We start from the raw sequence: 12,265 nt of genomic DNA, 5'->3' as shown, positions 1-12,265 counted from the left end.
GTACCCCCGCTTCCTTGGACTGGCACTTTCTTAGTCGCAGCACGGATCATACGTCCAAGCAGGATTGATCTCGGTGGCAGCATCGCTGTGGGTCGAGCCCGCCGCTTCTCCCAAGCAGTTTCGTTAGTTTTGGGGTCCTAGCACCGCTAGTGGTAACATAGCGGCTCTTCATGGTCGTGGAGTTGCAGGACGTTTGCCAACTCCACACCACGCTGCCTGTCTAGGTTCGGCTAGGAGGCAAAAAGAACAGACTCCTGCAAAGGAAGAACCCCGAGGGTTGGATATTTAGGAGTCCTTTGCAGTCCTTCGTCCGGGATGCTGCACTTGGCTTTCTCCTCCCTCTTGGAGAAGAATGCATATTTACTTCTCTCCACTCTCCGGGTTGCATTGTCCAGGGATCTAGACTACTTGACATTTTAGAGCTTCTACTGGATCATCCTTTAGAAAGAATTATCAGTTACAATAATGTCTATCCATCTTCTTTAAAAAGGTTTGCCTTCATGATTCTTTGTCAATGTTTGGTGTCTTTCTCAATAAATAACAGAGAAACATCAAATGTCTTTGGTTTCTTTTGTTTTGTTTGATCGTTATTGTTTTAGGATTAGGACCAAGTCAGAGGTGTGTGGCTGGGTAAGGAGTACAGGTAGGGAACAAGCTGAGGCACCTCCTGCTTACATTCCCTGATTCCTGGACCCAAGCACATACTTGGTAGGGCTGTCTTTAGCCAAAAGCTACCATCTTTGCAAGTTCTTCCTGGGCTCTGACAAGTACCTGGGAAGTGGTGCCATAGTCCCCAACTCTACACATTGCTTTACTGGAAGATGGGTTGTCAGACCAAGTTGACTAGTTGAAAGGCGACTGGGGCAGGTTAGGTAGGCAATGGTTACCTAAAGGCTGTAAAACCAAGTGACTAGACCTACATACCTTGGTGGTGAAGACCTAGGAAACCAGGTCTCATGCTTTGACTCAAAACCCAGCTCCATCACTTACACACTAGAAGGTGTAACATTTCAGAAGTAAATTCAAATCTTATGCTTCATATTCCTGATCAGTAAACTGAATGACATATTACACGAATCATGGTGTCCACGTTTTTTCTAGGTTATACTATTGAAAGATCTTAGAACACTCTAGCACAGTGTAAATGTTCATTATATGTTAATTACAATTACTTTTTATGATTTTTTCAGTGATTTTTTTAATACCCCAAATCACCAAACCCAAACCTGAATCCACTAAAATGTCCTAACACCCTCATTTTGAGACAACTCGTAGTTCTCCATGCTAAATTCTTCATGGGAGTAATAAATTCAGTTTACTGAACTACAAATTCAGTTTCTGGTGGTCTTTGGCTAAAGCATATTCACTCACATGAGAAATTAATGAAAATGACATCTAGCAGGGATATTAATGGTTCTTTAATTACTTTGGGTTCATTTCTGATTGGCCTTTATTACTAATAAAGGTATCGAGAAAGGCAAGAAATAAAAAAGTTTAGAGGGTGCTAGGAATTTTTTTAAAAAAATCTTCACCACCCAGATTTGTGGAAGGAGAAGTAGTTTCAAATAGTTCTGTAATTATTTGAAACTGGAAGTATCAAATAGAGTCCCATAAGAATAAGTTTCTGTATTAGCAACTTGGAAGTTCCTAGAGTTATAAAAGGTGACGTTTTGTATTTTTCTTAAAGAGTATACATTTTGCATCTATACTTACTTGTAAGGAGATCCTGGCCAAAAATATGATAAAGCTATGTATTGTGACTATTATTTTCTTATTATTAGAAATTCTTCACTCTTTAATTTTTGTCTACCACCATTCTTTCCATGTGGGAAAACCTTTAAAGGATCCAATCCAAGGCCAGGCGCGGTGGCTCACGCCTGTAATCCCATCACTTTGGGAGGCCGAGACGGGTGGATCACGAGGTCAGGAGATCGAGACCATCCTGGCTAACACGGTGAAACTCTTGTAGTCCCAGCTACACGGGAGGCTGAGGCAGGCGAATGGCGTGAACCCGGGAGGCAGAGCTTACAGTTAGCCGAGATCATGCCACTGCACTCCAGCCTGGGTGACAGAGCGAGACTCCATCTCAAAAAAAAAAAGGATCCAATCCTCAAAGAAAGAAAAAAACCCTTTGATTATGATTGTGCATGATAAGTTTAATTGATACACCTATATTGTCTTGAAAATACAGTATTTAATTCCTTCCTTCCTTTCTTCCTTTCTTTCTCTTTCTTTCTTTCTTTCTTTCTTTCTTTCTTTCTTTCTTTCTTTCTTTCTTTCTTTCTTTCTTTCTTTCTTTCTTTCTTCTTCCTTCTTTCTTTCTTTCTTTCTTTCTTTCTTCTTTTTTTTTTTGAGACGGAGTCTTGCTCTGTCGCTCAGTGGTGTGATCTCGGCTCACTGCAACCTCTGCCTCCTGAGTTGAAGCGATTCTCCTGCCTCAGCCTCCTGAGTAGCTGGGACTATAGGCACGTGCCACCACAGCCAGCTAGTTTTTGTTTGTTTGTTTTTGTTTTTGTTTTTGTTTTTAAGACAGAGTCTCGCTCTGTAGCCCAGGCTGGAGTGCTTTGGCAAGATCTCCGCTCATTGCAAGCTCCGCCTCCTGGGTTCAGTCATTCTCCTGCCTCAGCTTCTGGAGTAGCTGAGACTACAGTCGCCCGCCACCACGCCCAGCTAATTTTTTGTATTTTTAGTAGATACAGAGTTTCACAGTGTTAGCCAGGATGGTCTCGATCTCATGACCTTGTGATCCGCCCGCCTCGGCCTCCCAAAGTGCTAGGATTACAGGCGTGAGCCACCGCACCCTGCCTGAAGTGAAATCTTTACTGCTGCAATTGTTTGGTTGAATGCATGGAAGAGGTGGAAGCCCCGGTAATCTTCTGCACACAGCAGAAGCCTCCGTCTAAGCAAACGCCTGCTGAACTGAGGCTCAGACTGATGCCTCAATTCTTGTTTATTTATTTAGAGACAGGGCCTTGCCCTGTCACCCAGGCTAGAGTGCAGAGACATGATTACAACACTCCATCTCAAAGAATAAAATAAAGTGAAAGTTTAATGTATACTAGTATGCTAGCCAGAATTGAATTGTTTTAATCTGCATTTCTTCGATTTTAGTGAGCCTAAACTTATTTTTCCTATAGGTTTGAAGGACACTTTTCTCTTCACAGAAATTAACCTTTTGTCAGCAAATTAAAATATTTTTCTGAATTTTTCTTTAACTTTCAAATTTAATTATATGCTTTCTTTTTAAAGGGGAAAGTGAGCAAAGAATATTTAGCATTTATATATTCAAATGTTTCAATCTTTTTCTTTGAAAGTTCAGAGCCTACATTCATTTTTTTCAATTAATTTTTTTAACGTGATAAAATACAAATAAGAGAAAATTTACCTTTTTAACCATTATTAAATGTACAGGTCAGTGGCATTAAGTATATTCACAGTGTTGTGCCACCAGCAAACTGAAACTCTATACCCATAAACAAAAACTGCTCATTACCCACTCCCTCCAGTTCTTGCAAATCACCATTCTATTTTGTCTCTATAAATTTGTCTACTCTAGGTACCTCACACAAGTGAATCATGCAGTATTTATCCTTTTTGACTGGCTTGTTTCACTTAACCTGTTATCCTCTGGGTAAATCTATATTGCAGCATATGTCAGAATGTTCTTCCTTTTAGAGGCTGAATAATGTTCCCTTGGATATATATATTCCATTATGTTTATTCATTCATCCATTGATGGACACCTGGATTTCCTCCATTTTTTGGCTTTCATGAATAGTGCTTTTATGAACACAGGTTTATAAATATCTATCCAAATGCCTGCTTTCAAATATTTGTGTATATCCCCAGCAGGAGAGTTGCTGGATCACATGTTAATTCTATTTTTGGAGGAAGTGTTATGCTGTTTTCTATAGTGGCTGCATCATTTTATATTCCTGACAACAGTGCACAAAGATTCCAAGTGCTCCACATACATACTAAAGCTTATCTTCTGTTTTTTTTTTTTTTTAAATAATAGTCATCCCAGTGGGTGGGAAGTGGTTATATTCACTTTTGCACTTGGAAAACTGGCAGCAAAAGCCAAGGGCATGGCAAAGTGTAATAAAATGTGTAAAAAAATTAAAAAAAAAAAAAAAAAAAAAAAAAGCCGGGCACAGTGGCTCACGCCTGTAATTCCAGCACTTTGGGGAGCCCAGGTGGGAGGATCACGAGGTCAGGAGATCGAGACTATCCTGGCTAATATGGTGAAACCCCGTCTCTACTAAAAACACAAAAAATTAGCCGGGCATGGTGGCGGGCGCCTGTAGTCCCAGCTACTCGGGAGGCTGAGGCAGGAGAATGGCGAGAACCCGGGAGACAGAGCTTAAAGTGAGCCGGGATTGCACCACTGCACTCCAGCCTGGGCGACAGAGCGAGACTCTGTCTCAAAAAAAAAAAAAAAAAAAATTACTTACTTTGAATTTAGTGGTGTTTGAGCCAGGAGATGTGCCAACTACCTCAGCTTCTCAACAGGAAGCTATGGCTCTGGGAGGTGCCTCATCTCTCTTTAGAAGATTTCACAGGAAGTAGTAAGAAAGGGTGAAAAGAAAGGCGGAGCTTGGTCGCTCACACCTGTAATCCCAGCACTTTGGGAGGCCAAGGCGGGCGGATCACCTGAGGTCAGGAGTTCAAGACAAGCCTGGCCAACATGGTGAAACCATGTCTCTACTAAAAATATAAAAATTAACTGGGTGTGGTGGTGCCCACCTTTACTCCCAGCTACTCGGGAGGCTGAGGCAGGAGAATTGCTTGAATCTGGATGGAGGTTGACATGAGCCGACACAGTGCCACTGCACTCCAGCCTGGGTGACAGAGTGAGACTTCGTCAGAAAAAAAAAACACACAAAAAAGCACCTAGATACTTTCCATTCCCTTATTTTGCTTTCTGATCCATAAATGTTTTCTTTTTTTATTCTCCAAGACACCAAGAAAGAAATTTTTTAAAAAATTCTGCAAGTTACTTAAGTTTTTAAAAGATCTGTTTATATAAGACCTGAATGAAAAATGCAAGTTTTAATTATTATTTATTCTTAATCATTTTGTATTTTTTCTTGTATTATTTTATTTTATTTGTTTGTGTGGGGTTTTTTTGTTGTTTTTGTTTTTGTTTTGAGATGGAGTCTCACTCTGTTGCCCAGCCTGTAGTGCTGTGGACCGATCTCGGCTCACAGCAACCTCCACTCCTGGATTCAAGCGATTCTCCTGGCTCAGCCTCCCAAGTACCTGGGATTACAGGTTGGCACCACCACCCCCAGTTAATTTTTGTGTTTTTTAATAGAGACAGGATCTCAACATGTTGGCCAGTCTGGTCTCAAACTCTTGACCTCAAGTGATCCACCCGCCTTGGGCTCCCAAAATACTGGGATTACGGGCATGAGCCACCACACCTGGCCTTACTTGTTTATTTTAAAGATGGGAGTCTTACTGTGCTGCCTTATTTGTTTATTCTAAAGATGGGAGTCTTACTGTGCTGCCCAGCCTGGTCTCAAACTCCTGGACTGAAACAATGCTCCCACCTCAGCCTCCTAAGTAGCTGCTACTATAGTACTACAGGCAAGAGCCACCACACCCAGCTCCTTAGATGTTTTCAGTGTAAATTTCTTACAAAACTTTTATAGGGGCTTTTCCTTCTTTAAAAAAAAAACAAAAAACAAACAAACAAAAAAAAAACTGGCCATTAGAGAGAAGTATGACATTGAGTAAGACAGCAATCATTGTCCTTATTTTAAGATATGTTTTCATAACTGGTACATGCACTTATATTTGTTTATCCACTTGTTTATGATACTGCATTAAACACTAAAATTGACAGAGTCTATTTTTTTTTTTTTTTTTTTGGAGACAGAGTCTTGCTCTGTCGTCCAGGCTGGAGTGCAGTGGCATAATCTTGGCTCACTGTAACCTCCACCTCCCAGGTTCAAGCAATTCTCCTGCCTCAGTCTCCTAAGTAGCTGGGATTACAGGCATATGCCACCACGCCCAGGTAATTTTTTTCTTTTTTGAGATGGAGTCTTGCTCTGTTGCCCAGGCTGGTGTGCAGTGGCACGATCTCCACTCACTGCAAGCTCCACCTCCTAGGTTCATGCCATTCTCCTGCCTAGCCTCCTGAGTAACTGGGACTACAGGCACCTGCCACCACGCCCGGCTAATTTTTAGTAGAGACGGGGTTTCACCATGTTGGTCTCGATTTCCTGACCTCATGATCCACCCGCCTCTGCCTCTCAAAGTGTTGGGATTACAGGCGTGAGCCACCGCCCCCGACCAATTTTTGTATTTTTAGTAGAGACGAAGTTTCACCATGTTAGTCAGGCTAGTCTCAAACTTCTGATCTCAGATGATCTGCCCACTTTGGCCCCCCAAAGCGCTGGGATTACAGACATAAGCCACCTTGCCCAGCCCACAGTCCAATTTTAAACAGTTATTAGTTCAGAGACACATGGTATCCATTTTGTGTTGTTCAATTTTTCTCATTCCAGCTCCCTTTACATATCTTGTTTTAAATTATTATGTTTTCCCCATTCCATCCTGCCTTCTAAAACCATCTCATCATAATCTCAAGTCTTTGTGGCCCTGTATGCTATATTTTCTGATATCATTTCCAATTTTCTTATCCTTTCCTGTGATTTCCATTTTTTGCAATTCGTCTTTGAAAAATTGTAGAGTTTGGCAGTCTTCTCATTTTGTTTTTGTTGTGCCTGTGATGATTTTTTCAATGTCTTTCCTTTAAGCTCTGTTGGACTTGAGCACCTGTGATTTCTAAAGTCGTTTCCAACAATCTGATTCTATGCTGCCCTCAAAGCCCTCATCTCTATGGCTAACATAGGAAATGAAAGCTCACTTCCCAGAGTACCCAAATGCCAGCCACTGTCATCTGGATGGAGCTCTGGAAACTGAACTGTTATTTATTTTGGAGGCCACATTGACTGTTTCCTTTGTGGCTAAAATAATCAGTGAAGATAGGGAGGAAAAGAAAAGCAGACTGTGAGACTTCAGAACAGGAAGTGAGAATGGTCACATGGGAAGCTTGCTCCATGTATAAATCACAAAAACACTTTCCAAATCTACTTCGAAAATGTATTGCCATTCTCTTATACTGATAATTGATGTTTAATCAATCTAACAAGAAGTACAGTCTGGGCGTGGTGGCTCACACCTGTAATCCCAGCACTTGGGAGGCTGAGGTGGGCGGATCACTGAAGGTCAGGAGTTTGAGACCAACATGGAGAAACCCTGTCTCTATTAAAAATACAAAATCGGCCAGGCATGGTGGCACATGCCTGTAATTCCAGCTACTCGAGAGGCTCAGGCAGGAGAATCGCTTGAACCCAGGAGGCAGAGGTTGCTGTGAGCTGAGATCTCACCATTGCACTCCAGCCTGGGCAACAAGAGCGAAACTCCATCTCAAAAAAAAAAAAAAAAAATGCATTAAAAAAAGTGCTATTCTTGCCTTCCAGTTAGATAGTAGCACCTAAGCTCCTCTATATTCAAGTTTAGAACTGTCTCTGTGTGAAAGGAAAATGGCCTCATAGCTGACAAAATTAATGCCAACATTGAGTTTCTGGGTTTTAGTTTCTCATATCTAAGGTGACAAAAAAGTTTTAGTGTCCAAAGGGTGATTGCTGCTACATGTTTTTTCATCTCTTTCTGAAGACACTCATTTTTTTGTGCCTGGCACACTGCAGGTTGAAGCTATGGAGATGCATAAATCTTTGCCCTGGGATATCTGCAGGAAAGAGTGAGTCTCAGATGCCGCAGTCCCTGAGATGGTAGAGACTGTGAGAGCATAGCCTCCCTGGGACAAGTATGCACCAGTGACATACTTGAGCCTTCAGTGTTGCTGGATTTCAAAATCTTGCTGGATATTTAGTTTTGCTGGACCCAATCCATGCGGATTCTTGAGGTTGGCGGGCCCCAGATTGGAAGAATTCTCCAACTACTGGGAATGTCCAACCCGGAGCTGATGCCCTGGAATGCCATGGTTGTCAATTCAAAAAGCACAGGTCTGGGGATCTTCCTCATGTCAGCCTACGTTTAATTTCCAACTCCACCCTGTTAATGTAAAATTCAGACCATTGTAGAAACATTTATTGATGATTGCTCTCTGCTCTCAGCAGGGAGGCCAAGCTCAGTTTCAAGAGAACCCCAGGACAGTGGACCACTGCCCCTTCCCACCCTGTTGGTATCCATAGCTATTCAAAGGCTCCCTGGAGTTCAGCCTCCAGCTCTGACCTGGTTCCCGGCCCCTTTCATGCCCCTGCTGACTTATATGTGCTTCCAATCCTGACTTTACCCACCCAAAATCAATTCCACAGGTGGAAAATATGAAAGAAGGCTTTAATAATCATGTACAAAGAAATATGAATTCTGAGCAGGCCTAAAATTAAAGTTTTTTTGTGTGTGTGCATATTATTGATTGTGTGAATAGAATTTTTCCAAATGAAAAACCTTGAGGGCATTGAGAAGATGAAGAACAAAATATGGAAGGATCTCCACTGCAGAGACTTCCAGCTCCAGGCAGGGCACAGTCCTATGAAAGTCCACTAGAACAGCATGAGGGCCTCCACTGGGGTGCATGAGCTCCTTCCAGGGCATCATTTGAAAAGGGTGGTGCTATGAGCTATGAGCTACGAGCAAGTTCCTTTCTTTCCTGAGTTCCAGTCTGTCCTAAGCCTTAGTTTTTAGCCATTTCTTGTGGGCAGTCTGGGCTCTGGGCTCTTAGGCTTGCTCTGGGCATCTATCTATCCACCTTTGTTGGCTGTATCTCCTGGCTGGTTCAGGACCCATTAGGCTTTGTTATCTATAGCCTTACACTTATTTTTCAAGTGAGCGTAGCTCTTCTGTGATTTCAGCCATTGGTCCCTAGACATATGGGTCTCAACAGCATTTTTGTCCCCTTTAAACTCCAAGAATGACTTTAGCCTACGTAAGCACAGCCTGAATGCACTGCAGTTCATATTTGGACAGAACTGGGAACGTTGGCAGTGGCAGCTCAGTGCAGTGAAGCTGTCCAGTGCCCAGTCCCTGCTTATTTTAGGTTTAGGTCAGGTGGCATATGGGCTCTGGACATGTTGCTTTCGAGACAGTTCTTCCAAAGATGATGAATGAAACCCCATATTTTAATCTCCTGATCAGGCCAACCTATATGGCTGGTCTAGGAAAGGCAGTAAATGATTCAGTTTAGTACTGAGTGTGCTTATATAAATGTGTTCTGTCTTATACAGAATGGCAGACACTAAAGTCCAAACACTTGGGAGATGATCACTCATTTGCCTGGAAAATTTTCTTCAGGACTTGATACAATTAAGGTGAAAATTGTATTTTTCAGAAAGACACAGTTGAAAGTCAAAAGGGTTGTTATGATTGAATCAGACAAGAACAGTGTAAATGAGGGAAATTCCATGGGGAATAGAGTACAGTTACTGCCGGTGTCCATTGTAGGGGAGAAAAAATAATACTTTTTCCTCACCCACTGCAAGGGCCATGGCTGACACTCTCATAACAAAACACAGATTAACAAGAGAAAAGCACACACAAATTATTTAACAAAGTTTTCTATGACAAGGGAGGCCTCAGAAATGAAGACCAAAGACCCAGTGAAAAATATGTATTTTTATGCTTGGATTCTATGGATAGTCATGTAGAAGTATGATTGGACAAAAAGTGTATTATCTAGTGCTATTAAATTGGGTGCTGGGGAACCCAGAAATGGTGGTCTGTTCAGATGCTTTTTGGCCTCTGTGTCCAGGGAAGGACCCTCTGGAATGAGGGTTTATGCCCTACCTTCAGGGGAGGTAGGCCAGATAATTCTTTAATGGCCAGCTACCACAGAGAAAGGCATAGTGTGTATGGTAGTAGTGAACTTCTTGCTTCTGTGGTTTTCTTAATTGCCAAGGTACCATGAAACCTCCTTATGAAGTTTTACAGTTCACAGTCTGGGTCTCTGTGTTATCTGGTTAGTCATTAAATGAGTCTCTCAGTCCTGAGGATAGGTCAACTCAGTTAAGCAGTTAACAGGACTGTCTCAAGTCAGGTGGTGGGATTGCAGAATGGCTTCCACCAAAGTTAGGCCTGTATATGATACAAGCAATCATTCATTTAGTTAGAGTTATTTCTGGCCGGGCACGGTGGCTCACACCTGTAATCCCAGCACTTTGGGAAGCCGAGGCGGGTGGATCACAAGGGCAGGAGTTCGAGACCAGTCTGGCCAGTATGGTGAAACCCTGTGTCTACTAAAAATACAAAAATTAGCCAAGTGGGTAGTGGCGCCTGTAGTCTCAGCTACTTGGGAGGCTGAGGCAGGAGAATCACTGGAACCCAAGAGGCGGAGGTTGCAGTGAGCCAAGATCGCGCCATTGCACTCCAGCCTGGGCGACAGAGTGAGACTCCGTTTCAAAAAAAAAAAAAAAAGAGTTATTTCTATTGAAACAAAAGAAAAACAAAGGTTACTGGTTAGAACCGTCTATTAACTCAGTTTGTTGAGTCCAAAGGGCAGCCAGTTGAGAAATTTCTAGATTTTTAGCTTGAATTATCTTCAGTTTGAAAGGGGGCAGGCAGTGGCAATCTGACAGAATTTCCTGGTTTGGAGTTTGCATGAGGTGTTCTGGTGAAATTCCTGGGTAGTCCATACATGAATTGTGGTGATTTCTCTGCAGTCTATATTAAACCATCCAGCTTCAGTTTACAAGACTTCAGGAAAAGTGTAGTTTAGTTTTAGCAATTCCAAGTCAGAAGGGTAGAAGAAAAATCTGAAATATTAGTTTGAAGAGCCATACTGAGCCTGTTTTTGTTTTGTTTTTGTTTTTTTGAGATAGAACCTCACTTTGTCATCCAGTCTGGAGTGCAGTGGCACGAACACGGATTACTGCAGCCTCCACCTCCCTGCTTCAAGCAATCCCTCTACCTCAGCTTTCCAAGTGGCTTAGACCACAGGCATGTGCCACCATGTACTTTTTGTAAAGATGGAGTTTTGCCACGTTACCCAGGTTGGTCTCGAACTCCTGGGCTCAAATGATCCTCCAGCCTTGGCCTCCCTAAGTGCTGGGATTACAGGCCTTAGCCATGGTGCCCAGCCCATAGCCAGATCTTAAAGGCAGCAAATAAATCAAGATCCAGTCTCGATTTCAGGTAAATGACAGAACCTCAAAAACAATGGGCTAGAATCTAATAATAGGTACACTCTAGGGTTTTATTCTAAAATTTTTCTCTCTCTAATTACCCCCATTTCTATCAAACATCATCAAAGTATTTTGTTGTCGTTGTTGTTGTTTTTGTTTTGTTTTGTGTTGAGACGGAGTTTTGCTCTTGTTGGCCAGGCTGGAGTACAGTGGCACGATCTCAGCTCACTGCAACTTCTCTGCCTCCTAGGTTCCAGCAATTCTCCTACCTCAGCTTCCCAAGTAGCTGGGACTACAGGCTCATGCCACCATGCCTGGCTAATTTTTGTATTCTTAGTAGAGACGGGGTTTCACCATATTGGTCAGACTGGTCTTGAACTCCCGATCTCAGGTGATCTGCCTGCTTTGGCCTCCCAAAGTGCTGGGATTACAGGCCAGAGCCACCGTGCCCAACCATCAAAGTATTAATAAGAGTAATTTTTTTTTTTTTTTTTGAGATGGAGTTTCACTCTTGTCACCCAGACTGGAGTGCAATGGTGTGACCTCTGCTCACTGCAACCTCCGCCTCCCAGGTTTAAGCAATTCTCCCCCGAGTAGCTGGGATTACAGGTGCCTGCCACCATGCCCGGCTAATTTTTGTATTTTTAGTAGAAATGGGGTTTCCCTATGTTGACCAGGCTGGTCTCAAACTCCTGACTTCAGGTGATCCTTCCACCTCGGCCTCCCAAAGTGCTGGGATTGCAGGCGTGAGCCACCGCACCTGGCCAAGTAATTTCTTTACAAAATAAAGTTAGTGTCATTAAACTTGGCCTAATTATGTACACAAGTGCGACTGGAATAGTGGTTTACCACATAAGCTCTCTTTAAGTTTCTGGACCTTATCATAAGGAATCTTAAATTACACTTTAAAAACCCTCTGGTGGGCCGGGCGCGGTGGCTCAAGCCTGTAATCCCAGCACTTTGGGAGGCCGAGACGGGTGGATCACGAGGTCAGGAGATCGAGACCATCCTGGCTAACATGGTGAAACCCTGACTCTACTAAAAAATACAAAAAACGAGCCGGGCGAGGTGGCGGGCACCTGTAGTCCCAGCTACTCGGTAGGCTGAGGCAG

Source organism: Rhinopithecus roxellana, chromosome 3 (assembly GCF_007565055.1).
Source record: "Rhinopithecus roxellana isolate Shanxi Qingling chromosome 3, ASM756505v1, whole genome shotgun sequence".
In the NCBI taxonomy this organism is placed as follows: Eukaryota; Metazoa; Chordata; class Mammalia; order Primates; family Cercopithecidae; genus Rhinopithecus; species Rhinopithecus roxellana.
Note: the sequence above shows the minus strand (reverse complement) of the source record.